Below are 16,084 nucleotides of genomic sequence, written 5' to 3' on the forward strand. Positions count from 1 at the left end.
ATATATGGCCGCTTTCGTCTTCTCCCGCATTGCGCACTCCTTTGTGACGATCTCCTCATTCGGTGATGCGCTCCTCCCGCGACGCGCACTTCCCCTGCGCACACCCCGTGCCTCCTCCATCAATCGGCTTCTCTACGTCTCCTCCCTCGCGCCATGCACAACCGCCCCCTTCTCCCGCGCCTTCCCTGTTTTCTCCCCCACGTCGCACTCCTTCTGTCCTGGTATTTCTATTTGCAAAATTCTAAAAAAATTTGGTTGAGTTCATTCATGAAGATATGTTATCCTTTTTTTTTTCCGCTTAATAAAAAGTTCTATTTTTTTAAATGTATTTGTGATGATAATTTTTTTTTGCACTCATGTTTGATTTGAGAGTTGTAATGTTAACCTAATTTAGATGTGTCAATACTTAATTTTGGATGTGTTTATGTTGTTCATTATGTTCTTTTATATATATATATATATATATATATATATATATATATATATATATATATATATATATATATATTTTACATGAGTTTTGGATGTGTTGATAAAATATTTAGAGTGCATTCTTATAATTTTAGATGTGTATTTGAGTTTAATTTTTTCTGTGTTCAATATGTAATTTAGAACTATAATGACAATAATTTAGATGTGTTCATAAATAAGTTTGAATGTGTTTATGTTGTTTATTTAATTTTAGATGTGTTTTTAACATGAGTTTTGAATAAAAGAAATAATTGAATGAGTTTAATTGATTTTGAAAACTTCACTAATTTTTTAAAAATTAGTACACAACAAGTTGTTACGAATTTTTTGGTTTAGTTTGCAAAAAATTAATGTATTGCAAGTGGTTACAAATTTTACGGTGATAAGTATTCAAAATAAAATTAATTTCTTAAAAATAGGAAATATAAATAATAAAAAAATTAAAATAATAAAATATTAAATTTAAAGGCTGAATAAAGGCTGAATTTTATTGTACAAGTAGCATTTTTCAATATAATACTAGGAATAATAAGTCTAGGGGTCAGCAACTTTGTTAAATTCTGTCCAGCATATAACTATAAAAGAAAAGTGAGCCATTGGATGAAATCTCAAACCAATCTCACACCATTAAAACCATCATTGATGGCTATTTGATGGCTACAAATCACAAAAGTTACTGGCCCCTAGCATTCTTCTATTAAGAAAATGCTACTTGTAGAACAAAATTTAGTCTTTATTTAGCCTCTAAATTTAATATTTTATTATTTTAATTTTTTAATTAATCATATTTTCTATTTTTAAGGAACCACTTTTATTTTAAATACTTGTCACCGTAAAATTTGTAACCACTTACAATTAAAAAAAGAATTTTGCAAACCAAACCATAATACTCATAATAACTTTTCGTGTACAAATTTTTAAAAAATTAGTGAAGTTTTTAAAATCAATTAAACTCACTTCAATTATTTTTTTATTCAAAATATTCAAAACTCATGTCAAAAATACATCTAAAATTAAATGAACAACATATTCAAAATTATGTATTAACACATCTAAATTATTGTCATTGTAGTTCTAAATTACATATTGAATACAGAAAAAATTAAACTCAAATACACAAGAATACACTCTAAATATTTTATCAACACATCCAAAACTCATGTAAAAAAACTTATATATGTACATAAGAATATAATGAACAACATAAACACATCCAAAATTAAGTATTGACACATCCAAATTAGGTTAACATTAAAACTCTCAAATCAAACATATGAGTGCAAAAAAAAAATTATAATCATAAATACATTTAAAAAAAAGAAAAAACACAGACACTTCCAATATTATACATGGTTCGTCCGAACACTAGGGAGGCTGAGCTTAAGCGCTTCCGAGTGAGTTGACACCGAGGAGGAAGAGCTTGACGTCAGCCGGAAGTCAAACACAACGGCGGGAATACCTGCACAAGATACTCCGACGCTCAAGTCAGTAGTGATTCACGGTGAGTGAGTTAAGAGAGAAAGAGTGAGAGAATAAGAGTGATAGAACCTGAGCCCTAGCCGAGCATATTAGCTAGGTTTTATAGGAGTTGGCTTTTGCCCGTTAGTGGATAAGTCCTAGTTTATAGGTTAGTTATGATATTCTGTTTTGGTGCTATAAACTATCTAGGCACGTTTCTTATTTTTAATTGGGTGATGCTGCTTCGGTCCTGATCACGTGCCGAGATTTTCGGACGGCTGATACGGGACCGAGCTTTATGATGCACGTGTCTTTTTATTCGGACGGGTGTGGTTGAGCTTATCTGCTCTTGTTCCGAGCTTGTTTACTGTGTCGCCAGCCTCAGAGATTTGCTCACCGAGTATTTCGGGTGACTGATGCGGGGCCGAGATTATTGGCTCACGTGCCGAGCTTTTTGTGCAACCGAGGATAAGGGTGACGTATCATAGCCCCCAAGCTTGCCTTGGTACGGACAAGACTAAGGCGAGCTTTTGGACCAAGAGTGTTGAATCCTCAGTTGCTGACTATGTCTCATATGTGGTCCCTGGAGCCCCCAAGCTCGTCTTAGTGGGGTGTTGGTTTTGAAGCGTTTCTTGTAGCATTAAATGCATTAAATGTTTACTCTGATTTTTCGCGCCCTCATGAGTGATTGATTTGATTGTGCTTGCGCGTTCCAAGGAACCCCTGACCGTCTGATTTGCAGATTGCTGATCGTGGGTTTTTGATGGTTTTGATTAAAGGGCAACGTTTCATATGTAACTGCTTCCTTGCAATAAACTTGTTTGCCTTTGTTTCTCATTGTCTCTTTTTCTGTGTTGGTGATTTCTGCAATTTGGAGAGAATGAGCAAAAAAGGTGAGTGCTGATTTGCGTTCTTCTTCCCTCTCCCTATCTTATTTTTGTTTTTGGTCTTTCCATGGAAGAAGAGAAGGTTGAGGCTGTTGGGGGTGATCGCTATAGTTGGGTTGATACTAAGGTTAGGGGTTATGTTTCTCAGTTTAGTGATAAGGAGTCTGTTGAAGTGCTGGGTTCTAATGTTTGGGTTAAAAGTGGAGGTGAGATTAAGATAGAGATACTTCCCTCCTTGTACTCCGAACGCGCATTTGTCTGGATTGAGTCTCATGTTATATGCTCGGAGTTGTTTGAAGATTTCTACTAGGTCGTCACAGTGTGACCCCTGCATAGGTGTTTTTGCTACCATGTCGTCTACATAGACCTCCATATTGCGGCCTATCTGCTGTTGGAATACTTTGTCCATCAGCCTTTGGTATGTTGCACCTGCATTCTTTAGGCCAAAGGGCATTACCTTGTAACAAAAGTTCCCATGTTCTGTTATAAAAGCTGTTTTACTTTGGTCTTCTGGGTGCATTAGAATCTGGTTATAGCCAGAGTATGCATCCATAAAACTCAAAGCTTTGAAACCAGAGGCGTTATCAACTAATTTGTCAATGCAAGGCAATGGGTATGCATCTTTAGGGCAAGCTTTATTTAAATTTGTAAAGTCGACGCACATGCGCCATTTACCTGAGTTCTTCCTTACCATTACCACGTTGGACAACCATGTGGTGAAGCGAATCTCTCTGATGAAACCTGCATTGAGGAGTTTCTGAGTTTCTTCGAGTGCTGCTTGTTTTTTCTCTTCTCCGAGGTTCCTTTTCTTCTGTGCAACTGGTCGGATTGTTTTGTCGATTGCTAGCTTGTGGCAGATGACTTCTGGATTGATTCCGGGCATGTCATCTGGTGTCCATGCAAAAAGGTCGGCGTTCTGACGCAATATGTGAATGAGTCTTGCTCGGTCTTCCCCTTCTAATGCCTCTCCGACATATGTGCATTGTTTGTCGTCTGCTGTTAGTGTTACTTGTTGAAGATTGTCCATTGGCCGAGGTCTTTCGCCAAGGTCTTCCCTTGGGTCTAGATCGGCTAGTGTCGCTGTGTTGGCGGACGTGTGGATTGCTTGAACCTGGGACCGAGCTTCCTGTTTTGTTTGTATTGATTTTAGGCCAGCATTATAGCATTGCCGAGCTTCTTGATGGTCGGCATACACCGTAGCGATCTTGTTTCCCTGCACTGGAAACTTGACACACAAATGTAATGTGGACACCACTTCCCTGAATACATTCAGGGCGGGTCTCCCAAGTATAATATTGTAAGGGCTGTAGCAGTTTACTATTAGGTATTGAATATCAATTGACTTTGACATAGGGATTTCTCCCATTGTGGTCTTTAGCCATATGTGTCCCATGATGGGGACTCTCTCTCCGGAGAACCCAATTAGCTCTCCGGAGGAGGGTTGTATTAATTTTTCTGATAATTTCATCTTTGTAAAAGTAGAGTAAAATAAAACATCTGCACTACTACCTGGATCTAACAATGTCTTTCTTACCAACAGTTCTCCGACCTGGATTGAAATTACCACGGGATCGTCGAGGTTAGGGCTTGCCGATTTGAAGTCTGCTTGGTTGAAGGATATTGTGGCATCTGGTTCTTTGTTCTTCTTTGGTTGTATAGTTCCTTCGATTGCCAGCATTGCTCTATAGCTTCGCTTCCTGGCCGAGCTTGTTTCTCCTCCACCTGCGAATCCCCCTGATATATGGTTGATGACTCCTCTTGGTGGATCAGGAGTCGTCCTCTCTTTTTTGTTGTCGGCCATTGGCTGCTTATGTTCTACCCTGTCCGAGTTTCCTCCTCTGCCTTTCCGGGTCTCGACGTATTTGTCCAGGAGCCCTTGGCGTGCTAGCCTTTCTAGGAGGTCCTTTGCAACGATGCAGTCATCCGTAGTATGACCGAACTTCCGGTGGAAAGCACAATGCTTCGTCTTGTCCACGAACCTTTGATCATGGTAGTTCCTTGCTCGGGCTGGTGGTTTTATGATTTTGGCGTTGAGGATTTCTCTGATGATGTTCTCTCTTCTAGTGTTGAATCTGGTGTATGTGTTGTACTTGGATGCGGGCTTAGAAGGTTTCTTAGTGTCCCTGTTGCTTGGTGATCTGAAAGTCCTTTCTTCGTCTCTCCGATGTGGTTGTTTGTCCGGCTTTTGGGCTTCTCGGACTTCTTCGATCTCCATTTGACCTGCCGCCCTTTCTCGGAATTCCTCTAGCGTCTTCGGCTTTGTTATGGCAATGGTCTCCCGAAATTTGCCAGGCCTGAGGCCGGCCTTGAGAGCGTGCAGGTGAACGGCCGGGTCCAAGTCTTGGATTTCCATAGTGGCGTCAGCGAATCTGGTCATGTAGTCTTTTAGGCTCTCGTGCTGACCTTGTTTGATAGTGTAACACCCTACTACACAGTGTTTTATGCTTAAGTCATAGAACAGAGGTAGTGTGGTATTACAAACCTTTAATAGTAAGGATATACATATAATACTGAAAGAAATAATATACTAGGAGCCTTGAACAGAGCGGGTAAACAAAAATCGCAAAATAAAAAGCGCAACGCTCAAGGAATAGGATTACTTGCGTGCTAAGAAACCTAATAGGAACATGATAAAACAATAAACGAAGGGATAAAGAAAAGCCAAAGAACAACATAACTAGCCTCTGACTCAGCCTGCGAAGCTAAGGCTGGCCGGAGGATACATATATACATATAAACATACATAAGTGTCCCCAAAATATACCAAAATACCAAAGTAAACTCCTATCTCTCCCTCAACCTCTAAGAGAAGCAGCATACATAAGTTACTTGGAGAGTAAGCTACACATATATATACATATATACAAATAGAAACCAAAATACACCCAAGGACTACTTCGCTTTCCAGAATCCAGACGCTTAGCGAGGAGCCTCTCGACCTGCATCTGAAAAACAACAATACAATATGGAATGAGAACCGGAGGTTCTCAGCATGGTAAAAGTGCCACGCGTATAAGAAAATACGGTCCTGAGAATGCCATAGGCAATCCTAGAACTCCGTTATTCAATTATCCAACTTAAGTACTAAACAGAAGCCATAAACAGGGGTAGGTATTCTAAATCTGCCTAACTTACTCAAGTTCAAGCTTAACCTAACACCAAACCATTTCCTCCGTTTCCTCCATCCTTTCATCATTCAGAATGCAACAGAAACAAGCAACCAAACAAGTTCACGCACAAGTAATGATCAAATAGTACAAATAGCAAGTATAACAAATAGCAGGTAATATATATCAATTAGGCATACCCAGGAAATGCATAGCAATTAATACAAACAAATGCATATGATGCATGTCTGTCCTATGGCTGATGGGGCCCATCTGTCGGTTATCCAGCCAACCCGACAAGTCCGAAAACCTTAGACTGTCCCCCGTCGCGCATCCCCAAGAGTCTATGCATAGAGTTCACATTCAATCATCATATAATCACTCAATGGGGGCTATCCATACCCGGGAATTTATACGTGCCCGGTCACCCTTACGACGTAGGGTCAACAGAGTATCGAGATTCAACCTGGAACACGTGGTGGCGAGCCACAGTTCTTACCCAGGGAAACTCGTATCTCAGATATCATTATTCATAAGCCATGGCAATTATCATCAATACATCATCAAGTATCAAACCTTAACATTAAACTTCATTAACATCCTTATTTTCTTCATAAAAGCCACTATTTACAACTTTCTTCACCTTCAAGTTATCTTATTTTCCTAGCTTCTTTTACCTACTGGACCTAGAACCATGCTTTAAGCCTTAAAAGGAAGAAAATGGAGGTTTAGAAGTGGAAAATTTGTTTAAAAACATTCAAAACCGGTTTGGTCACCCTGAACTCAGATTTAAACACTAAACTTGCAACGTCCATAACTTTCTCCACAAAATTCCGTTTTCCACAAAGTTGATATCAATCAAAAGCTCTTGAAACTATCTTTTATTTGCAACAAACCACAACCCAATCCAAAATTTGAGGAGAATATTATGGATGTCTAAAGTTCATCAAAATTTGGTTTTAACCACTTTCAACAAAACCTCTTTTTCTCCAACTTAAGTTTCTTACCATTTAAAACTTGCATTGTAAAACCATATCAACTCAATTCATCAACAACCATTACCAATATAAGCTTTAATCAACTCAACCAACCTAGAACATCAAAATTATCCACTTTTACCTCATACATCAATAACTTTTCCTTTGTTCACATCAATTCTTCACCTATACCAATTCTCATCATATATTTATCAACCTTCTATCAACATATACTAATTAAATGCCATTAACATAAGTCAATTCTTCATACATGTTAATCCATCAACTTGACATAACAACCATTTATTAACAATCACCAACCATAATTCATCAATATCAACTTCAATATAACCCATTATAAGCAAGTCCAAAAGCATGAAATTAATAACATCAATACCTCAAAATTCCAATCTATGTTCATCAACAATTTACTCCAACAACATTACAAACTACTCATTAAATGCAATTAACAGTTCAACTTATCCTATGGTTCCTCTAACCTAAGTTTTCACAACACCGTAAATATTAAACGTGCGAAACTTAAACCATACCTTGGCCGATCACTTAGTTCACCCAAGGCAGCCTCACAACTCAAAATTACAGCCCCTCCAAACTCAAACAAACAGCCCCAAACCAAGCTTGATCACCAACAAGCCTCCAACAAGCATCAACATTCACATACACACTACCTAAACCACAATTAACACATCCAAACATAACAACTCAATACCCAAATTCCTAAATTCAGAAATTTTATTAGGGTTTGAGATCTCTTACCTTTACCCACTGATCCTTGGGCAATACCCACAAGAAATCAAGTCTAGTGGACCCCTAAAACATAAAAATCATAAAGGAATTGAGTTTCTCAAATCTTAAACTCGAAATTCATATACCAGCAGAAATGGGGCTAGGAAAAACCGATTCACTTACTGTTTTGTTTGGATAGAATTGAAGAGCTCGACGAGCCCGACGCGTGGCCGCAAACGGTGCGGCGATCGGAGCCCGGATGAGGAAGTTATGGTAGTTGGAAGGAATGGTGAGGGTTTGTGAATCTCCTCTCCCTCCCTTGCTGTAATGGCGTCGCAGCAGCTTATGAGGAAGAAAAGAGCTGCTGCCTCATTTAAGTGTTTGGGTCCGGTTGAACCCACGGGCCCGGTTTGGGCCCCGGTTCAACCGGTTTGGCCTTTCAGGTCTGTTTTTGGGCCAAATTTTCGAAATTGGTATCAAAATTTTTGTTTCGACGAGCTCTATCCTATTTTGATATTAGTTTTGTATTTTTAGCTTTCCTAATTAAAATTCAATTTATTAACTAATAATTTACCGATTTTTTTTTTTGCGGGGTTTACATCCTACCCACCTAATTAGGAATTTTGTCCTCAAAATTCAAAGTTAGTTACCTAAAAAGAGGTGTGGGTAGTCCTTTCGCATCTCTGATTCAAGCTCCCAGGTATGTTCTTCAACACCAACCCGACTCCAAGCTACTTTCACCAAAGAAACTTCCTTACCGCGTAAACGCTTGATGCTTGTATCGTCAATCCTAACCGGAGTTACTGGGAGCGTCAGGTCTTCTCTCACTTGGACTGATTCCGGTTCTAGGACATGACTAGGATCAAAAGTGTATTTACGAAGCTGTGATACATGAAACACATCATGCAGGTTCGAAAGATGTGGTGGTAACGCGATCCTATACGCCACTGGTCCAATTCTCTTCAGGATTTCAAACGGCCCAATGTAACGGGGATTTAACTTCTTGGTTTTGATGGATCTCCCTATTCCAGTGGTTGGAGTAACCTTTAAGAAGACGTGCTCTCCTTCCTCAAATTCTAGAGGCTTCCGTCTTCGGTCTGCATAGCTCTTCTGACGGCTTTGAGCTTCAAGCATTCGACTCCGGATTCTCTTTATTTGCTCAGTGGTTTCACTTACCATTTCAGGTCCTATCAAGCTCTTTTCTCCTGCTTCGTACCAACATAATGGAGACTGGCATTTTCTTCCATACAAAGCCTCATATGGAGCCATTCCAATACTTGCATGATAGCTATTGTTATAAGCAAATTCTACCAGAGGCATATATCGATCCCAGCTCGCCGGTTGATCCAAAACACAAGCTCTTAACATGTCTTCCAAGGTTTGTATTGTTCTTTCTGATTGGCCATCCGTCTGAGGATGATAGGCAGTGCTTAGGCTTAATTGAGTGCCAAAAGCTCGCTGAAAAGCACCCCAGAACCGTGATGTAAAGCGAGGATCTCTATCCGATACAATGGTGGAAGGTACGCCATGTAACCTCACAATCTCCTTTATGTATAAGCGCGCCAACTCCTCCATAGTGCAGCTTATCCGAATAGGCAGAAAATGAGCTGACTTGGTTAGTCGGTCTATGACTACCCAAATGGCATCACAACCTGTCCGAGTTCTTGGTAAGCCCAATACAAAATCCATAGCAATGCTTTCCCATTTCCACTGTGGAATCTCCAAAGGTTGAAGGGTTCCTGCTGGCTTTTGGTGTTCAATCTTAACTTTCTGACAAGTTAGGCATTTAGAAACATGTAACGCCACATCATTTTTCATTCCTGGCCACCAGAACATCGTCTTTAAGTCTTGGTACATCTTAGTGCTTCCAGGATGAATGGAGAACCCGCTCTTATGAGCTTCCTCCAATATGTTATGTCGCAAATCCCCGACATCTGGCACAATTATCCGGCCCTTGAACCTCCACAACCCATCTCTATCTTCTGACACTCTCCATTGCTTGCCTTTCTCAATCGCCGGCAAAATCTTATACAATTCTTGGTCATTCTGATGTGCCTTTATCAGTTCAGCCTTGAAGTCGCTTGAGATCTGTAATTGGCTTAGGCATAAAGTCCCAAACTCCTCTCTGATTCCCAGTTTCAATCCTTGGAAGGCTCTCAACAACTCTTCCTCTCTTAGCATCATCCAAGCAGCACATAGAGATTTCCTACTCAAGGCATCCGCCACTACATTCGCCTTTCCCGGATGATAGTTTAGCTCGAAGTCATAATCTTTCAGAAGTTCCATCCACCTCCTCTGACGCATATTCAATTCTTTTTGTTCAAACAGGTACTTCAGACTCTTATGGTCCGAGAAGACTTGAAATTTCACTCCATAGAGATAATGCCTCCAAATCTTCAAGGCAAAGACAACGGCTGCAAGTTCCAAATCATGAGTCGGATAGTTTCTTTCATGAGGTCTTAACTGACGTGAAGCATAAGCTACAACCTTATGATGCTGCATCAACACGCATCCTAAACCTTTCAAGGACGCATCACAGTACACCTCGAATGGTTCTCTCGGCTCAGGCAACACTAATACAGGGGCGGTAGTCAATATCTGCTTTAAGGCAAGGAAACTCTCCTCACACTCGGGAGTCCACACGAAAGGAACATCCTTCCTGGTCAGCTTCGTTAAAGGTAAAGCGAGCTGTGAAAATCCTTTGATGAACCTTCGATAATAACCCGCCAAGCCTAAGAAACTCCTGATTTCCGTCACCGAAGTTGGCCGCTCCCAATTCATCACCGCCTCAACCTTAGCGGGATCCACTGCTATTCCTTGTTTACTTACCACATGACCAAGAAATTTCACCTCAGACTTCCAGAACTCACACTTGGATAGCTTGGCATAAAACTTCCTATCCTTCAGAATTTGTAGCACTGTTCGCAAGTGTTCAACATGCTCATCCTCAGTCTTAGAATAGATAAGAATGTCGTCAATAAACACAACAACAAACTTATCCAGATATGGATGGAAAATTCTGTTCATGTAATCCATGAATATCGCCGGAGCGTTAGTTAGTCCGAAAGACATAACGGTATATTCATAGTGACCATAGCGCGTTCTGAAGGCAGTTTTGGGAATGTCCTCATCTCTGACCCTTATCTGGTGGTATCCGGATCGTAGATCAATTTTAGAGAACACGCTGGCTCCCTGTAATTGGTCCATCAAGTCATCAATCCTTGGCAACGGATATTTATTCTTCACTGTAACTTTATTTAGCTGCCTATAGTCAACACATAAGCGCATGCTTCCATCTTTCTTTTTCACCAGTAATACTGGTGCACCCCACGGGGATACACTTGGTCGGATAAAATTTTTACCCAACAGATCCTCCAGTTGAGACTTCAATTCGGCCATTTCTAAAGGCGACATCCTGTAAGGAGCACTCGAGATTGGTCCGGCCCCAGGTACTAAATCAATAGCAAACTCAACTTCCCGTTTCGGTGGAAATTCATCAATATCATCAGGGAACACCTCCGAAAACTCACACACAACTGGGATTTGTTCCAAATCTTGATCATCACCCGAAACACCCGCAGCTAGCAACAATATCCCCTGACATTCAGCCCCAGAACAGTTCACCATCATGGAATTCAAGTAGTAATTATTCACTACAACCGGCCCTTCAGTGTCTTCAGGCATGAAATACACTGTTTTCGCCGAGCAATCTAATAGAACTCGGTTCTTGGATAACCAGTCCAATCCCAGAATGAGATCAAGACCAGTCATCGGCAAACAAATTAAGTTATGCACGAAATCACGCCCTTGTACTCGAAAAGGAACTTGGGGGCACCCTAACCTAGTCACCATAGCCTCATGGGTAGCATTGTATACCTTTAAATCATACCCCAGTACTACTACTTTCAATCCTAGCTCATCAGCCTTCTCATATGTAATAAAAGTATGTGAAGCTCCAGAATCAAACAAAGCATTCAAAGTTTTACCCGCCATCTCACATTTACCTCGGATCAATGCCTCTGACCCCTCAGCGCCTATAGAAAAAGTAGTGTATACCCTTCCTGGTTGCTGCACCCTGCCTATCTCATATCTCTTCTTCTCGGGGCAACTACTAGCCAAGTGTCCCGGCTGCCCACAGGAGTAACAGACTCCAGTCCCAAACCTACATTGTCCTGAATGATACTTTCCACATCTGTGGCAACTCATATCCTGCTGTGGCTGCTTACCCTGTCTCCTTCCCTGATTAGCATTGGTATTAGGCCTCCTAGAGTTGCCTTGCCCCTGATTATTCTGAGGAACAAAGCTACCACGCTTGAACTGTCTGCCTCTGGGTGCAAAATTTCTCCCTGTGGTCCTCTGGAATGGCATCCTCAGACCCCCTTTTTCTGCTGCAGCCCTTCTAACACAATCCTCTGCCACCCTGCTCCTATTTACCAACTCAGAAAACACCCGAATCTGCATAGGCGCCACAAAGCTCTGAATGTCACTCCTAAGGCCTCCTTCATACTTTATGCATTTCCACTCAGCAAAGTCCTCAGGAGCACCCTGACAGATGCGTGAGAAGCGGCACAATTCCTCAAACTTACTGGTATACTCAGTGATGGTCATCTGTCCCTGTTTAAGCTGAAGCAGTTCGAGTTCTCTGGCATTTCTAACTGAAGTAGGGAAATATTTTTTATAGAATTCATCTCGGAACAACTCCCAAGATATCACAATCCCATCAGGTTGCAGAATGCGCCTCATGCCCTGCCACCAGTGCTGAGCTTCACCATGCAACTGATAGGTCCCAAACTCAACCCACTGCTCATCAGGAACCTGCTGAGCCTGTAACGCCCGCTCAATGGCCTGTATCCAGTTATCGGCATCGGTAGGATTCGAGGTCCCTCTGAAAGTTGGAGGGTGAACCTTCAGGAAGGAATGTAGTGACATAGGACCATTCTCACCATTATTGCCATTATTTCCAGTATTAATTTGATTTCCCAGGGCTTCAGCTGTTGCTTGCATTGCTGCTGCCATATTGCCTAATGCAGCCATGAAGTCTATAGGGTTAGGAGTATTTCCTGATGTTTCAGGTATAGCATTGCCTATTCGGCCTCTACCTCGCCCGCGTCCGCGTCCGCGAGTAGACATCTGGTCCCTATACACACCAAACAAGTGATATCAAGTTGATCAGTCTCAATATCTCAAGTTCAGTGCTTTAAGTCCCAAATGCATGATCATGAACGTTTATGCCACATATATCAATTAGATATCCTAATAGCACATAAACACATACACAGAGAATGCACAAAAGTACAATCAGTCCGTCCTCAGGCTCTATAGGAACGAACTGCTCTGATACCATAATGTAACACCCTACTACACAGTGTTTTATGCTTAAGTCATAGAACAGAGGTAGTGTGGTATTACAGACCTTTAATAGTAAGGATATACATATAATACTGAAAGAAATAATATACTAGGAGCCTTGAACAGAGCGGGTAAACAAAAATCGCAAAATAAAAAGCGCAACGCTCAAGGAATAGGATTACTTGCGTGCTAAGAAACCTAATAGGAACATGATAAAACAATAAACGAAGGGATAAAGAAAAGCCAAAGAACAACATAACTAGCCTCTGACTCAGCCTGCGAAGCTAAGGCTGGCCGGAGGATACATATATACATATAAACATACATAAGTGTCCCCAAAATATACCAAAATACCAAAGTAAACTCCTATCTCTCCCTCAACCTCTAAGAGAAGCAGCATACATAAGTTACTTGGAGAGTAAGCTACACATATATATACATATATACAAATAGAAACCAAAATACACCCAAGGACTACTTCGCTTTCCAGAATCCAGACGCTTAGCGAGGAGCCTCTCGACCTGCATCTGAAAAACAACAATACAATATGGAATGAGAACCGGAGGTTCTCAGCATGGTAAAAGTGCCACGCGTATAAGAAAATACGGTCCTGAGAATGCCATAGGCAATCCTAGAACTCCGTTATTCAATTATCCAACTTAAGTACTAAACAGAAGCCATAAACAGGGGTAGGTATTCTAAATCTGCCTAACTTACTCAAGTTCAAGCTTAACCTAACACCAAACCATTTCCTCCGTTTCCTCCATCCTTTCATCATTCAGAATGCAACAGAAACAAGCAACCAAACAAGTTCACGCACAAGTAATGATCAAATAGTACAAATAGCAAGTATAACAAATAGCAGGTAATATATATCAATTAGGCATACCCAGGAAATGCATAGCAATTAATACAAACAAATGCATATGATGCATGTCTGTCCTATGGCTGATGGGGCCCATCTGTCGGTTATCCAGCCAACCCGACAAGTCCGAAAACCTTAGACTGTCCCCCGTCGCGCATCCCCAAGAGTCTATGCATAGAGTTCACATTCAATCATCATATAATCACTCAATGGGGGCTATCCATACCCGGGAATTTATACGTGCCCGGTCACCCTTACGACGTAGGGTCAACAGAGTATCGAGATTCAACCTGGAACACGTGGTGGCGAGCCACAGTTCTTACCCAGGGAAACTCGTATCTCAGATATCATTATTCATAAGCCATGGCAATTATCATCAATACATCATCAAGTATCAAACCTTAACATTAAACTTCATTAACATCCTTATTTTCTTCATAAAAGCCACTATTTACAACTTTCTTCACCTTCAAGTTATCTTATTTTCCTAGCTTCTTTTACCTACTGGACCTAGAACCATGCTTTAAGCCTTAAAAGGAAGAAAATGGAGGTTTAGAAGTGGAAAATTTGTTTAAAAACATTCAAAACCGGTTTGGTCACCCTGAACTCAGATTTAAACACTAAACTTGCAACGTCCATAACTTTCTCCACAAAATTCCGTTTTCCACAAAGTTGATATCAATCAAAAGCTCTTGAAACTATCTTTTATTTGCAACAAACCACAACCCAATCCAAAATTTGAGGAGAATATTATGGATGTCTAAAGTTCATCAAAATTTGGTTTTAACCACTTTCAACAAAACCTCTTTTTCTCCAACTTAAGTTTCTTACCATTTAAAACTTGCATTGTAAAACCATATCAACTCAATTCATCAACAACCATTACCAATATAAGCTTTAATCAACTCAACCAACCTAGAACATCAAAATTATCCACTTTTACCTCATACATCAATAACTTTTCCTTTGTTCACATCAATTCTTCACCTATACCAATTCTCATCATATATTTATCAACCTTCTATCAACATATACTAATTAAATGCCATTAACATAAGTCAATTCTTCATACATGTTAATCCATCAACTTGACATAACAACCATTTATTAACAATCACCAACCATAATTCATCAATATCAACTTCAATATAACCCATTATAAGCAAGTCCAAAAGCATGAAATTAATAACATCAATACCTCAAAATTCCAATCTATGTTCATCAACAATTTACTCCAACAACATTACAAACTACTCATTAAATGCAATTAACAGTTCAACTTATCCTATGGTTCCTCTAACCTAAGTTTTCACAACACCGTAAATATTAAACGTGCGAAACTTAAACCATACCTTGGCCGATCACTTAGTTCACCCAAGGCAGCCTCACAACTCAAAATTACAGCCCCTCCAAACTCAAACAAACAGCCCCAAACCAAGCTTGATCACCAACAAGCCTCCAACAAGCATCAACATTCACATACACACTACCTAAACCACAATTAACACATCCAAACATAACAACTCAATACCCAAATTCCTAAATTCAGAAATTTTATTAGGGTTTGAGATCTCTTACCTTTACCCACTGATCCTTGGGCAATACCCACAAGAAATCAAGTCTAGTGGACCCCTAAAACATAAAAATCATAAAGGAATTGAGTTTCTCAAATCTTAAACTCGAAATTCATATACCAGCAGAAATGGGGCTAGGAAAAACCGATTCACTTACTGTTTTGTTTGGATAGAATTGAAGAGCTCGACGAGCCCGACGCGTGGCCGCAAACGGTGCGGCGATCGGAGCCCGGATGAGGAAGTTATGGTAGTTGGAAGGAATGGTGAGGGTTTGTGAATCTCCTCTCCCTCCCTTGCTGTAATGGCGTCGCAGCAGCTTATGAGGAAGAAAAGAGCTGCTGCCTCATTTAAGTGTTTGGGTCCGGTTGAACCCACGGGCCCGGTTTGGGCCCCGGTTCAACCGGTTTGGCCTTTCAGGTCTGTTTTTGGGCCAAATTTTCGAAATTGGTATCAAAATTTTTGTTTCGACGAGCTCTATCCTATTTTGATATTAGTTTTGTATTTTTAGCTTTCCTAATTAAAATTCAATTTATTAACTAATAATTTACCGATTTTTTTTTTGCGGGGTTTACAGATAGTGCCGAGGTAGTCCGAGCCATGAACGTAGATTCTTGATGCAGCAAAATAATCAATGAATGATCTGGCGAGG

General features: G+C 40.4%; 2 long non-coding RNA genes and 1 pseudogene across 2 annotated transcripts; all 3 read right to left on the reverse strand.

Moving 5' to 3' along the window:
- Positions 1-5,484: 5,484 nt before the first annotated feature.
- LOC148578994 (uncharacterized) lies at positions 5,485-7,986 on the reverse strand. Its single transcript, XR_015902345.1, has 4 exons — positions 7,831-7,986; positions 7,678-7,731; positions 7,452-7,589; positions 5,485-5,761 (listed from the first exon to the last, which is right to left on the reverse strand). It is a non-coding gene; the product is annotated as an uncharacterized LOC148578994 (long non-coding RNA).
- A 3,959-nt stretch (positions 7,987-11,945) lies between these two features.
- LOC148578995 (uncharacterized) lies at positions 11,946-12,777 on the reverse strand (annotated as a pseudogene).
- Positions 12,778-13,246: 469 nt separating this feature from the next.
- Positions 13,247-15,748, reverse strand: LOC107624879 (uncharacterized). The gene is made up of 4 exons (XR_015902374.1): positions 15,593-15,748; positions 15,440-15,493; positions 15,214-15,351; positions 13,247-13,523 (listed from the first exon to the last, which is right to left on the reverse strand). It is a non-coding gene; the product is annotated as an uncharacterized LOC107624879 (long non-coding RNA).
- Between the last annotated feature and the right edge of the window lie 336 nt (positions 15,749-16,084).

The sequence above is a fragment of the Arachis ipaensis genome, chromosome B10 (genome assembly GCF_059453495.1).
Source record: "Arachis ipaensis isolate K30076 ecotype BB chromosome B10, ASM5945349v1, whole genome shotgun sequence".
Classification (NCBI taxonomy): Eukaryota; Viridiplantae; Streptophyta; class Magnoliopsida; order Fabales; family Fabaceae; genus Arachis; species Arachis ipaensis.